Source organism: Oncorhynchus masou, unplaced genomic scaffold (assembly GCF_036934945.1).
Source record: "Oncorhynchus masou masou isolate Uvic2021 unplaced genomic scaffold, UVic_Omas_1.1 unplaced_scaffold_3734, whole genome shotgun sequence".
Taxonomy (NCBI): Eukaryota; Metazoa; Chordata; class Actinopteri; order Salmoniformes; family Salmonidae; genus Oncorhynchus; species Oncorhynchus masou.
The window spans coordinates 623-16186 of record NW_027010136.1 but is presented as its reverse complement, the minus strand read 5'-3'; the positions used below and the strand labels follow the sequence as shown (position 1 = coordinate 16186).

The 15564-nt window shown below is 42.0% G+C and overlaps 1 long non-coding RNA gene across 2 annotated transcripts; it reads right to left on the bottom strand.

Annotated features, from left to right (window-relative positions):
- Nucleotides 1–3395: 3395 nt before the first annotated feature.
- LOC135534646 (uncharacterized) lies at nucleotides 3396–8857 on the bottom strand. Of its 2 annotated transcripts, XR_010454718.1 has the most exons (4): nucleotides 8782–8857; nucleotides 8586–8684; nucleotides 3701–3817; nucleotides 3396–3461 (listed from the first exon to the last, which is right to left on the bottom strand). It is a non-coding gene; the product is annotated as an uncharacterized LOC135534646 (long non-coding RNA). The 2 variants fall into 2 exon arrangements; XR_010454717.1 differs by lacking the exon at nucleotides 8782–8857 and having other exon boundaries at nucleotides 8586–8705.
- Between the last annotated feature and the right edge of the window lie 6707 nt (nucleotides 8858–15564).

Below are 15564 nucleotides of genomic sequence, written 5' to 3'. Positions count from 1 at the left end.
AGAGACTGTTTTTCCAATGCCAGCGACTCCCTTTGTCAGCACAGTTCTGATAGGTTTGTCTTGTCCAGTTAAGGGTTTGAAGATGTCGTTACATTTGATTGCAGTCTCTGGTCTTGCTTGATTCCTGGTTGTTGTCTCAATCTGTCTCAGCTCATGTTCATTATTGACCTCTCCTGTTCCACCCTCTGTGATGTAGAGCTCTGTGTAGATCTTATTGGGAAGTGTTGGGTTTCCTTGTTTAGCGATCCCCTCAAATACACATTGAAACTTCTTCTTTAGATTAGATTTGAGTTCACGTTGGCAAATCACAGCAAGATCATCTGAATGAAGAAATTACACAGAGGATATTAATATTATGTCTGTTTTAATGCCTACAGTATTGTAGGACTGTTATAAAGTTGTAAATTATAATAATTTATTCTCTAAACTGACTGTATAAATGTGTAAATGTTTTCATAATGCATTACAGACTGGTGTGACTGATTATATTATTATTGGTATTATTGATGGTATTATTACTGTTGTCTCTCTCTCTAAATGAATCACCACAACACATCCCTGCTGCTACTTGAGGTCTCTAGGTGTTGTGTTAAGGCTGCTGCAATATCATTGAGTTACACAGCTACTTTAGCTGTACTTTTGCTACAGCTTTTAAATGTTATAAAACAGCATTCAACATGAGCCAGACAGATCTTACATTTCTCCAGTGTGTCAAACTGGTGTGACTGATTATATAAATTCTCTCTCTCAAACACAACACATCCCTGCCGCTACTTGATGAGGTCACTAGGTGTTGTTTTGAGAATATGAAATATACTTATTCATGTCACTGATGGAGTGCTGAGGTTTAGAGGGTCTACACCATAATGTAATGGGTATCTGTAGGAGGAAGGTATATAGTGGAGGGTCTACACCAGATGGTAATGGGTATCTGTAGGATGAAGGTATATAGTGGAGGGTCTACACCAGATGGTAATGGGTATCTGTAGGATGAATGTATATAGTGGAGGGTCTACACCAGAAGTTAATGAGTATAGGTGGAAGGTATATAGTGGAGGGTCTACACCAGAAAGTAATGGGTATAGGAGGAAGGTATATAGTGGAGGGTCTACACCAGAAGGTAATGGGTATAGGAGGAAGGTATATAGTGGAGGGTCTACACCAGAAAGTAATGGGTATAGGAGGAAGGTATATAGTGGATGGTCGACACCAGAAGGTAATGGTTATAGGAGGAAGGTATATAGTGGAGGGTCTACACCAGAAGGTAATGGGTATCTGTAGGAGGAAGGTATATAGTGGAGGGTCTACACCAGAAGTTAATGGGTATCTGTCGGAGGAAGGTATATAGTGGAGGGTTGTCGTGGATAATCATTTCAAAATATGACACTTGCAAGAACTTGTGAATTCAATAGGCTTTTAATACAACGTATTGCAAGCCGGAGTGGTCCGCGGAACACACACCTTTTCAGAGCACTCGTTCTGATTTATACACATACAACATATGAGTCCATCTCACATGCAAATGAAGTTACTTCCCTCAGTCCATCTGCCACAATTATCTTTCAATCTGTGTATCCTGCTTGTTCAGCCCAATAACGCCCATATCTGCTTTCCGTCAGATTATAATGGTGACAAGACCCTTGCTTTGTCCCTGCACTTAGCCTAATGCGTTCTGTTGTATGTGTGTTATCTAGGATCAGCCGACTATGTGTCTCCTCTGTTTTTAGCGTGTCCAGCTATACTAAAAATACTATACATTCCTCTATTCTACAGGCCTATGCTTTGGCCCTGTATTTAGCTCAATGTGTTCCTTTGTATGTGTGTCTTTATCTCGGATCAGCAGACTGTCTCTTCTGACATTCCTTCAGCATCTCCATGTCCTAAAAATATGTGGGCTATGTCTATAGTCCATTAGTTTGTCATTTGGCTGACCCCTCCTTTGTATATCCCTCTGACCTTGGTATGTCCAGTTGCCCTAGGCGCCTAAGTGTCGCCTTCCCTTCGTGTGGTCTATTTAATGTTTAGCTGTCCCATACTCTCATGGCCTCCTGTCCTATACAATAGACAATGCATTTTACCAGAATGGCAAATGCACTCTATAAGTGTATCTTTCTCTTGTGTTACAGTATTATGTTACTCCATATATGTACATCTTTCTCCCAAAGGGTCCACACCAGAAGGTAATGGTTATAGGAGGAAGGTATATAGTGGAGGGTCTACACCAGAAGGTAATGGTTATAGGAGGAAGGTATATAGTGGAGAGTCTACACCAGAGGTTAATGGGTATCTCTAGGAGGAAGGTATATAGTGGAGGGTCTACACCAGAAGGTAATGGTTAACTGTAGAATGAAGGTAGATAGTGGAGGGTCTACACCAGAAGGTAATGGGTATCTGTAGGAGGAAGGTATATAGTGGAGGGTCTACACCAGAAGGTAATGGGTATCTGTAGGAGGAAGGTATATAGTGGAGGGTCTACACCAGAGGTTAATGGTTATAGGAGTAAGGTATATAGTGGAGGGTCTACACCAGAAGGTAATGGGTATCTGTAGGAGGAAGGTATATAGTGGAGGGTCTACACCAGAAGTTAATGGGTATCTGTAGGAGGAAGGTATATGGTGGAGGGTCTACACCAGAAGGTAATGGGTATCTGTAGGAGGAAGGTATATAGTGGAGGGTCTACACCAGAAGTTAATGGGTATCTGTAGGGTCTACGCCAGAAGGTAATGGTTATAGGAGGAAGGTATATAGTGGAGGGTCTACACCAGAAGGTAATGGTTATAGGAGGAAGGTATATAGTAGAGGGTCTACACCAGAAGGTTTTTTTGTCTGAATTACAGCTGTACCGACCCTCTGGGAAGAATTAAACTTGGTTAAAGCTTCTCTAGTTGCTGAGTTATTTACTCTAAAAATTACAGTGTTCAGGCTGCTACAATATCATTGAGTAACACAGCTACTTTAGCTGTACTTTAGCTGCAGCTTTAAATGTTTTAAAACATCATTCAACTTGAGGCAGACAGATCTTACATTTCTCCAGTGTGTCAGCAAGCTCCTTCTGGTTCATTTTCCTCAGGACGTGCAGTGCGATCTTCAGAGCCCCCTCTCTGGCACTGCTCTCCTGCTTCTCATCTTCAGCATCCACCACTTCCTTATCCTGCTTCTGACTCTCAAAGTCTTCTGGGAGTTCTGGACTAAGAATCCTCTTGAACATCTTCAGCTCGTTCTTCACAAATGTCATAATATTCTGTTCAAGCAACTGAAATAAATAAAGTAAATAAGTTAAGCAAGAGAAGAAATGCTTTCTCATCAACACATTAATGAATGTTTGACAGATCAACTTTACTTGAGGTAAACAAAAACAAATGTACATAACAGGACCACATACACAGAATATGGATTCCAGGTCTGTTTGATGACTCTGGGAAGACTGACCACTGAGAATCTCTGATCTCTCCTGTTGGTTTCTGTGGACAAAACATGAGATTACATCTCCTCATCCAGGGAGTACACACACACACGCACACACACACACAGGGAGGGAATGTTGTGTTGGTTTAATATTGTATTAGGACTATGAAAATGGACAAAATGATTAGCCTATGGATTATGAAATCAACAAAAAGAAATGTGAAAATGTGAGAGGAGAAATGACTAGGGACAGTTTTGTTTAACTCACTGACCAGGACCCATGAGTTCTTCTTACCTTTGTTCAGTAGAAAAGTCTCCCTCTCTAAACTCTATAGGATGATTCATAGACTTCTCACTCTTCATGGACACACAGCTGGGTACAGGGGAGGCTGGTCTCTCCTGCTTGATTGGTCTTCAACACAACAGAGACAAACATTACATCTCTCATCTACTCTGAGCTCAGATGGGGAAACATAAGAGTTTGACAAATAGAACTGACTTCCAGACGTTAGTTAATGGCGCGAGCAGTGAGTCATTTTTAATAACGAAATTAATTTAGCGTCGTGAGCGTTGTAGTCAGTCTGTCAGCCCCGCTAAAAGGCTGGTGTCGTTACTCTGCCTTCTCCAGGGGCAGGTTGAGGTAGATTTACTAACCGGGATGGTTGAATTATGTAATTTATTGGAGGGCTGGAAGAGGCACTCTCGAGGTTGTTTACTCACAATACCTGTCTGGGTTGGCTCCCCCCCTTGGGTTGTGCCATGGCAGAGATCTTTGTGGGCTATACTCAGCCTTGCCTCAGGATGGCTCATATAGTGCCTTGCGAAAGTATTCGGCCCCCTTGAACTTTGCGACCTTTTGCCACATTTCAGGCTTCAAACATAAAGATATAAAACTATTTTTTTGTGAAGAATCAACAACAAGTGGGACACAATCATGAAGTGGAATGACATTTATTGGATATTTCAAACTTTTTTAACAAATCAAAAACTGAAAAATTGGGCGTGCAAAATTATTCAGCCCCCTTAAGTTAATACTTTGTAGCGCCACCTTTTGCTGCGATTACAGCTGTAAGGTGGTTGGGGTATGTCTCTATCAGTTTTGCACATCAAGAGACTGACATATTTTCCCATTCTCCTTGCAAAACAGCTCGAGCTCAGTGAGGTTGGATGGAGAGCATTTGTGAACAGCAGTTTTCAGTTCTTTCCACAGATTCTCGATTGGATTCAGGTCTGGACTTTGACTTGGCCATTCTAACACCTGGATATGTTTATTTTTGAAACATTCCATTGTAGATTTTGCTTTATGTTTTGGATCATTGTCTTGTTGGAAGACAAATCTCCGTCCCAGTCTCAGGTCTTTTGCAGACTCCATCAGGTTTTCCAGAATGGTCCTGTATTTGGCTCCATCCATCTTCCCATCAATTTTAACCATGTTCCCTGTCCCTGCTGAAGAAAAGCAGGCTCAAAGCATGATGCTGCCACCACCATGTTTGACAGTGGGGATGTGTGTTCAGGGTGATGAGCTGTGTTGCTTTTACGCCAAACATAACGTTTTGCATTGTTGCCAAAAAGTTCAATTTTCGTTTCATCTGACCAGAGCACCTTCTTCCACATGTTTGGTATGTCTCCCAGGTGGCTTGTGGCGAACTTTAAACAACACTTTTTATGGATATCTTTAAGAAATTGCTTTCATCTTGCCACTCTTCCATAAAGGACAGATTTGTGCAATATACGACTGATTGTTGTCCTATGGACAGAGTCTCCCACCTCAGCTGTCTTCTCCTTGTATGAGCTGAAAGTTTAGAGGGACGGCCAGGTCTTGGTAGATTATACGGAGACTTGATTACACACAGGTGGATTGTATTTATCATCATTAGTCATTTAGGTCAACATTGGATCATTCAGAGATCCTCACTGAACTTCTGGAGAGAGTTAGCTGCACTGAAAGTAAAGGGGCTGAATAATTTTGCACGCCCAATTTTTCAGTTTTTGATTTGTTAAAGATGTTTGAAATATCCAATAAATGTTGTTCCACTTCATGATCGTGTCCCACTTATTGTTGAATCTTCATAAAAAAATACAGATTTATATCTTTATGTTTGAAGCCTGAAATGTGGCAAAAGGTCGCAAAGTTCAAGGGGCCGAATACTTTCACAAGGCACTGTAAGTTGGTGGTTGAAGATATCCCTCTAGTGGTGTGGGGGCTGTGCTGTGGCAAAGTGGGTGGGGTTATAGCCTTCCTGTTTGGCCCTGTCCGGGGTGTCCTCGGATGGGGCCACAGTGTCTCCTGAACCCCTCCTGTCTCAGGCTCCAGTATTTATGCTGCAGTAGTTTGTGTCGGTGGGCTAGGGTCAGTTTGTTATATCTGGAATACTTCTCTTGTCCTATTCGGTGTCCTGTGTGAATCTAAGTGTGCGTTCTCTAATTCTCTCCTTCTCTCTTTCTTTCTCTCTCGGAGGACCTGAGCCCTAGGACCATGCCCCAGGACTACCTGACATGATGACTCCTTGCTGTCCCCAGTCCACCTGGCCGTACTGCTGCTCCAGTTTCAACTGTTCTGCCTTATTATTATTTGACAATGCTGGTAATTTATGAACATTTGAACATCTTGGCCATGTTCTGTTATAATCTCCACGCGTCACAGCCAGAAGAGGACTGGCCACCCCACACAGCCTGGTTCCTCTCTAGGTTTCTTCCTAGGTTTTGGCCTTTCTAGGGAGTTTTTCCTAGCCACCGTGCTTCCACACCTGCATTGCTTGCTGTTTGGGGTTTTAGGCTGGGTTTCTGTACAGCACTTTGAGATATCAGCTGATGTACGAAGGGCTATATAAATACATTTGATTTGATTGAGGCGCCCTGAAAATGATATTCAAAAGTTTGGTCCTTGGACACAAAGGGGTTAAACACTAAAGTTACCGTCCATCTAGTGAAGAGAGGAGAACCGGACAGAGGTAGCCAGCATCCGTCAACGAGAGAGGGAGAAGCCTCACCGGGATTTAACAGGTGGAAGAAACAACCGGGGAGCTCCATCGGTCCACAAGAAATGCAGACAGTCGGTGATGATGTAGTGGTAGCTATGGTAACTAGGATGCTGCTGGTAGAGTAGCTAGCTAGCTTACCGAGCTGTACCGAATAGCTAGGATAACTAGGATGCTGTTGGTAGAGTAGCTAGCTAGCATACCGAGCTGTACTGAATAGCTAGGATAACTAGGATGCTGCTGGTAGAGTAGCTAGCTAGCTTACCAAGCTGTACCAACTAGCAGGTCGTTTGTCTGTCTTTCGTCTCGATGATGATGAATCCGGTGAACCACAAAATGAAACGAGGATAGAGAGTGAAAAGGATCTGGCTACACTCATACTGTCCCTGACCGTAAAGAAAAAAGCAAATTGAACAATAAACTTCGGTGTCTCAACAGTGTAACAAACTCCGTCGTTATTCCCCAAGATCACCTCAGTCCACTCTGCACGTAACCTGACAATATGCTGTACGGGGACGCGGACAGTACTGTACGGGGACAGTTCTGTACGGGGACGCGGACAGTTCCAGAACGTGGACGCACGCAATGCAACACAATCAACTAAACCCAGTCTTTACAGTGGGTTACATTAGTAATATTCATTTTTTATTATTATGTAAAACAACATTCTAAGTTTTTTTATAACAATATTTTGAGATCTGGGACCATATGGCCAAAGTGTCTCAGAGCAGAAAATTGGTTGTATAAGTGCTGAGAATTAAGACATTTTACACTTAAGTGGGTGGGTAGCTATGCATGAAGTCTCGTGAGCTGTCCTAAGTAGTTAAGAGTTAACAGCAGGTGTCTTGATAATACTATAGAATAATGCAGTGAGTCAGTGGTTCCTGTTCCACATGTAATTGCTTTGGAGAAGTTAAAATAATGTTTGATATTTCTATATGATCAATCCATTAATAATATAGACCTACATGCAACAGTCTGTCTTGTGCTTTTGGCAATGATTTATGTATAATAATTATAATAAGTCATACCATTTATGTCTGCATAGCATTGTGTCTTCATTTTGGCAGAATAACTCAGATTTTCACCCAGCAGCTGGTGCTGTTGCCAAAAGGTGGCTGGTTCAAATCCCGGGCCGGGAAAAAAAACACCAGAAGTGATCTGATGACTGGAAGCCTGCTTGATTCACATCCTCTAAACATTAACCTTCACCAGAAGTGATCTGATGACTGGAAGGCTGCTTGATTCACATCCTCTAAACATTAACCTTCACCAGAAGTGATCTGATGACTGGAAGGCTGCGTGATTCACATCCTCTAAACATTCACCTTCCGTTGATCAGAACTCTAGAGGTTCTTCTTCACTGAACCCAAAAATATATATAATGTTTTAGTGGTTTCATATATTAAGGAAGTGATAGAAGCCTTTTTGGTTCTATAAGGAACGTTGTTTTCTAAGAGTGTATAATAATAAACATGTTTTTCTTTTGATTATTTAATTATCTACATCATGTTGTAAAATAATAATCCTAAATTGTACATGGCTATAAATTGGGCCATTGAAGGCGTCTAGGGCGTAATATGTGTTCAATGAATATGAACATTGTCTGCAACGTTGTAGGCAACATTATTGGCAAGTGACTTGATGCCTACTATGCCAAAGCTAGTTGTTTAACGGGTGTGAAGAGTGTGTTGATATAACGGTAATATTGTCAAAATTCTGCTTGAAACAACGATCAGAATTGGTAAAAAAAAATATGCATACCATTATATTAGGCAATAATTAAGAGTAGGCAAGTGGTCGTGTCATGTGAAAATTCTATCAAATGTCTTACATTGCAACGAGTACAGTCAGGGTTCCGTGGAACCCCTGCAGTACCTCCACAGACCCCGGGTTGAGAACCCCTGCAGTACCTCCCCAGACCCCGGATTGAGAACCCCTGCAGTACTTCCACAGACCCCGGATTGAGAACCCCTGATTTAGCAGATGCTCTTATCCAGAGTGATTTACAGTAAGTGCTTTCATCAAAATTAAGATAGCTTCGTGGGTATATATATATATATACCCATCTAAAATCTATGAGTAAAAAATCTGAGAACAGTAATATTGAAGGTACCCATAGCAACCATTTCTGATTAAAACACAAATGTGAACATTTTGGAAATAAACTCATAATAATGATATCAAAAATTGACATCTCACCTCTTAGCTTTGGTGTCATGTTCCCCAGAGAGACTCATTTTAGAGGCAGGGCCCCCCTCCTTTCTATCCCCAGAGAGACTCATTTTAGAGCACTGACCCCTAAAAAGAGATCCAAAATGTTATTTGTGTTTAACAGTAATTATTTAATGTCAATTGTTATCATTTATTATTTATCTCTTATAAAACATTTACTAACAGACACAGAAACAATCAGATGATTTCATGTAATCACATGAACACGTAGTTGTGACATTTCATCTCCATGGTAACTGTCTGTAATAATAATAAGTCACTGTTTGTTAAGGTAGTTATAGACAGTACAGCAACAACAATAATAATAATAAGTCACTGTTAAGGTAGTTATAGACAGTACAGCAAAAATAATAATAATAATAATAAGTCACTGTTTGTTAAGGTAGTTATAGACAGTACAGCAACAATAATAATAATAATAAGTCACTGTTTGTTAAGGTAGTTATAGACAGTACAGCAACAACAATAATAATAATAATAATAATAATAACAAGTCACTGTTTGTTAAGGTAGTTATAGACAGTACAGCAACAATAATAATAATAATAATAAGTCACTGTTTGTTAAGGTAGTTATAGACAGTACAGCAACAACAATAATAATAAGTCACTGTTTGTTAAGGTAGTTCTAGACAGTACAGCAATAATGATAATAATAATAATAATAAGTCACTGTTTTTTAAGGTAGTTCTAGACAGTACAGCAACAATAATAATAATAATAATAAGTCACTGTTTGTTAAGGTAGTTCTAGACAGTACAGCAACAATAATAATAATAATAATAAGTCGCTGTTTGTTAAGGTAGTTATAGACAGTACAGCAACAATAATAATAATAACAATAATAACAATAATAATAATAAGTCACTGTTTGTTAAGGTAGTTATAGACAGTACAGCAACAATAATAATAATAATAATAATAAGTCACTGTTTGTTAAGGTTGTTATAGACAGTACAGCAACAACAATAATAATAATAATAATAATAAGTCACTGTTTGTTAAGGTAGTTATAGACAGTACAGCAACAATAATAATAATAATAAGTCACTGTTTGTTAAGGTAGTTATAGACAGTACAGCAACACAAGGCCATGTCTCACACTTATTTTTATTAATTAAAAGTGGCTAATTATTGTCTTTCAATCTGTTATTTTCTAAATGTATCTGAAAGTACGTGAGAATACAGACAGAAAGGCTAATACGGACATGATTGATCTGAGGGTGAAATAATTGATCCATTCAGAAAGTTTATTTGCAACAAGTAAGAGATGTTATATTATGTAAAGTAGACTAGGTTATAATGTATAGTAATGGGTTGTTAGTGATATGTTATATTATGTAAAGTAGACTAGGTTATAATGTATAGTAGTGGGATGTTAGTGATGTGTAGATGTTATATTATGTAAAGTAGACTAGGTTATGATGTATAGTAGTGGGTTGTTAGTGATGTGTTATTATGTAAAGTAGACTAGGTTATAATCTATAGTAGTGGGATGTTAGTGATGTGTAGATGTTATATTATGTAAAGTAGACTAGGTTATAATGTATAGTAGTGGGATGTTAGTGATGTGATGTTATATTATGTAAAGTAGACTAGGTTATAATGTATAGTAGTGGGATGTTAGTGATGTGTAGATGTTATATTATGTAAAGTAGACTAGGTTATGATGTATAGTAGTGGGTTGTTAGTGATGTGTTATATTATGTAAAGTAGACTAGGTTATAATGTATAGTAGTGGGATGTTAGTGATGTTATGTTATATTATGTAAAGTAGACTAGGTTATAATGTATAGTAGTGGGATGTTAGTGATGTGTAGATGTTATATTATGTAAAGTAGACTAGGTTATAATGTATAGTAGTGGGTTGTTAGTGACGTTATATTATGTAAAGTAGACTAGGTTATAATGTATAGTAGTGGGTTGTTAGTAATGTGCAGATAGCCTATAAGTTCACATAATGTTATAGTCCTTCCAGTAGCAGGACAGAGAATGTACTGTATATAACCTACATATCATAGATGACCAGCCTAAACCTGTTCAGATCAGTTCACAGAAACCATCAGGTTTGTCAGCATGATAAGTGATCATAGCTCCAACCTACTCTGACTATTGAATGTCTGACATCGACTAACCTTATAATAGTTTGTAGAAAGCCAAGACAAGATGTCAAATGGTCAAAGGAGAACACATGAAAGACAGGTGTTTTGCTACAGATGTAGGATCTTAATTTGAGACAGTTTACGACAGCAGAAAAATTATGTGGATTATAATTAACATTTTAAAGTGAAAAGTGGAAATGACAAACTTCAGAAGCCTTTTAAAACATCAAATACACTGCAAGTTTTAGTTTTCCTGCAACAGTGTGATCAAATTCAGATCCTACATCTGTACAGAGATGATGTCTTTATCTGAAAAAGGAAGTTTGAGTTATTAGCAATGAAGTTGCAACTGTCAGCTGCTGTAAACCTCTGTGATTGGATGTTATAGACCCCAATCTGAACAGTTTCTTCCCCGTGGTTACAGCCTTTAGCTCTATGCTCAGTCTACCTAGTTCAATATATTGTTGTACGTAAACTTTGTGCAAACTCCACCGCCTGTATTCTGTCTCTTAATGTTATTTTTCACTAGCAGCACCATGTCACCATGTTAAATAATGTGTTCAGATGTAGGATCTTTCCAACTCTGAGGACATGTCATTGTGATGTCATTTACTATATTTCAACCTGTTGATAAAGGCAACTGGAAGGCTGAACCCAGAAGACAACTCTAAATCAACACTTACTGATATTATCCTAAAATCCTTTCACTCATATTATTGTGTCTCTTTGTTCAACGAATGTCGGGCAGCCTGTGCTGTTAATATAGTTGAAAACAGCGGGCAGGGAGGTCAACACCCTATGTATTGCACCAATAGGGTTAACCCACATGGTGGGAATTGTTACCTGGCTGTAACGACGTTCGTCTGTTGAAAGAGGAGCGGACCAAAATGCGGCGTGGTGGTTACTCATGTTCTTTAATGAAAATAGAACGATACATGAAATAACTAAGTAACAAACGTAACGCGAAAACCTACACAGCCTATTTTTTTTTATAAAAAATAATTTATTATCTTCAATACCATTCATTCTTTACAACTCATAATTTACATACATACACAAATAATGGTATTTTTAATTAAAATAATTAAATTAAACTAAACATAAACCCCAAACAAAACCTCAGGGGAGCATCTTCCCTCCCTGTCACCCTACAAAATACCTTTCCCTATCGCCCCGTCCCTAATCTATCCTCTTACAAATCTAAATGACACCCAGCCCTAAACCCCCCTTCCACCTCTCCCGAGCAGCATGCTGCCCCCACTTCCTCTCCTCCCTCTTCATCCTCCTCCTCAAATCTCCTTCCACTCTCGTGACTATCCCTTCCACTCCCCAATCTCTCCCTGTCTTCTCCATGTTCAGCCTTGCTTCCCACAGCCCCCGTTTAAAGAGACTCATGAGAAGCCAGAGCAGAAACCTGTCCCTATCCGTCCCTCTCGCTCTCCCTACACCCCTCTCTAACCTGGCCCACGTCAATCCAAATCCCCCTTTACCAAACCTAACAACACCCGTGCCCTAGCCCATACCACTCCGGCAAAGGCACAGTCCCAAAAGACATGGCGCACAGTCTCCTCCCTGCCACAAGAGGATCTTGGACAGGTGGGGGATTGCACTAAACTATACCGGTACAAGATGGAACGTACCGGCAAACACTTATGAAGGCTCAACCAATTCAGGTCCTTGAGCCTGTTGTCCAGACCCCGCGCCTGCACTCCCTCCCAGACCACTTCCGAGATGCCTACTACAGGCGCCGGACTCTCTGCCTTTCTGACCTCCTCGTACAGGTGCCTATGATCTAAACCTACTCGGGCAACTTCAACCTCAGGGTGCGCACGCAGCCACTTGGCCGCATGACCAAAGTGCCACGGCAGCTGTTCCGCCCGAGGACCCGTGTTAGACCACACCATTATGCTTCTCGCCTGATACGAGAAAAATACCCGCAGGAGGTAACCGGACGGGTGTATCACTGGCTGAGCAAGCTCCGTTAACAAGAAAGAAACAAAAATTGTGTCCAGCTTGAGGGGGAAATGTGGTACCCCCCTACCTCCCTCCCCAATGGGACAGATCATGCGTGCCCTGGCGACCCACTCATACCTGCCACTCCACATAAACTGAAACACAAGCCTCACTAGAGGCCTCCTCAGACAAGCCGGCAATGGGTAGATGTATGCCAAATACAAAAGCGACGGCAACACATCCACCTTTAGGACCAGGACTTTGCCCATAAAAGACAAATACCTAGCTTTCCACATTGCTAGCTTCCTCTGTACCACTGCGATACGCATGTTCCAGTTTAGCGTCGCTGAGCCGGAGGTCTCAAATTGGACCCCGAGAATCCTCAGGGCCCCCTCACAGAGAGATAACCCCCCCGGGCACATCCGTTCTACCGCGCCATCTTCCGAAAAACTTGACGGAAGACTTTGCATGGTTCAGAACTGCTCCCGACGCTCGAGTGAAATCCCCAAAGATGGCAAGGGACCTTGTCAGGCACGAGTCCTTGCACAACAGCAAGGAAGTGTCGTCGGCGTACTGCGTCATCTTAACACGCAGTCCACCACTTCCAGGGATCAGCAAACCTTCCACCCCTGTGTCTGCCCTAATGGCAGCCCCCAGAGGCTCCATGTACAGAACGAAGAGGAGAGCCGAGAGTGGGCACCCCTGCCTGACCCCAGACGAGAGGTCAAAAACGTCACCCAAGTGACTATTTACACTAACTCGGCACCCCGCTCCGACATATAATGTACGAATCCATCCTATAAACTTCTCCCCAAATCCTAATCGACCTAACACTCTGAATAAAAAGGATCTATTCACGCGATCGAAGGCTTTCGCCTGATCTAGCGCTGCTACCATAAAAGGCAGTCCTCTATCTTCAACCCAAGCGATGGAGTCCCTGATTAACTGTAGGTTCCATCTAATAGAGCGGCCCTCTACCCCGCACGTCTGATCCTCATGAACGACGTAGGGAAGGGCTGTGCGCAACCGGTCTGCTAAAACCTTTGCAAGTAGCTTGTAATCTACACACAGCATGGTCAACGGCCGCCAGTTGCCAAGGTCTGTTACTTCCCCTTCTTATATAAAAGTGACAGCACACCAACAGCCATTGATCCCCCCGGGACCCCGTCTCAAGGATGGCCTTCAAGACTTCGAGGACCACTGGTCCAAGTATACCCCAAAACTTGAGATAAAACTCAGCCGGCAGCCCATCCATCCCAGGCACCTTCCCTTTTCCCATCCTCCTAAGAGCGCTCTCAACCTCTTCTAGTGAGATCTGGGCCTCCATCACTTCTCTAATGTCCTCCGGCAACCGCCTGGACAAGTGTTCTAAAAACACATTTCCCTGCTCTACATCTATTTCCCTTTCCTTAAATAAACCTTGGAAATGATCAGTTGTCACCCTGACCATATCCTCTGGTTCTCTAACTATACTACCATTTTCTTCCCTAACACCATGCATTACCTTCCTACTCTGTCTTGCCCTAACCAACTTAAAGAACATAGCAGAACAAGTCTCATTATGTTCTAGAAAGCCACTATGCGCACGCTCCAGGAAAGCTCGAGCCTTCCGCTCCTGCAACTCCCTGAGCTGCGCCTTTAGGGTTGCGGATCTCTCCCAGTCAAACGACCCGCCGAGGTTGCCTGCCTCGTATTCGAGTTCAATTAACCTTTGGATACGATCCACCTCCCTCCTCTCCTCCCTTTTTTTCCTCTTGCAATACCCTATTATAAAAGCCCTAATCCTCACCTTAACTAATTCCCACCACTCTAACACCCCCTCGCACATGGACCGGAGGCCCTCAAGCCTCCTAAAGAAACCATAAAACCCGTCAACAAAAGCCTGCTCCTCCAGCACATCCCGATCTAGCTTCCAGTACCCCCTTACCAAAGAGGCAGACTGGCGACCCCACCTGCAGGAGCACCCCGTCGTGATCCGAAAAGAAAACAGGCAACAGCCGCCCAGACAACTTACCGAAAGACCTGGGTACAAAAATATAATCGAGCCTCCGCTCAACCCCCCTGGAGTTACGCCATGTAGGACCGTCAATTTTCGGAGTAGTGTGCATACCACCATCTACCAGACCATGGCAATCCCTCTTCCTAAATCTGTATTAAAATCCCCCCCTATCACTAATTTCCTATTTGTGACACACAGGGGCGTCAGACAGTCCACCATCTCCTGTCTGCCACCACCTGTGGCCCATACACCACCACTAATCTAAATTTACAATCCCTTATCGTGACATCCACCCCTATAACCCTCCCCTGCATTACCACAAAAGAATCCTCCACTTTTACCTCCCTGTGCCCACACAAAATCCCTACCCCCGATGAGTGCACCCCCCCTACACCCCAAACCGACTCCCCCTTGTCCCACTCCCTCTTAAATCTACTAACATCCCCTCCATCCCTCAGGTGAACCTCCTGTAAAAAACAAAAATCAAACCCCACACCCTCCAAATAACTAAAAACCGCCCTCCTCTTAACAATATTTCTTAAACCCCTTACATTTAAACTAACAAAAGTAAAATTAGACTCCATGAAAAAATAAAACATGTAATACACTCAAATTCTAAACCCAGACAAAAAAAAAAAACCAGGAGACTCACCCGATGCTCCCCTGCCCCTGCTACCGGTGAGAACACCATCCGTAATCCCGACATCCCCCCTCTTCCTCCATCACACCATACCAGGATGCAGGAATAGTGTTTGGCTCCGGGGTCTACCACCACAATCCTCACCCTCCCCAGTGTTGCAGCTGGTTTGGAAAAAAATTGGGGAGGCTGAGTCCCCAAACAAAAAACTCCCCAACTCCTCCTGTACCCAGTCCTGAGTCTTGTTAGGTGTGTC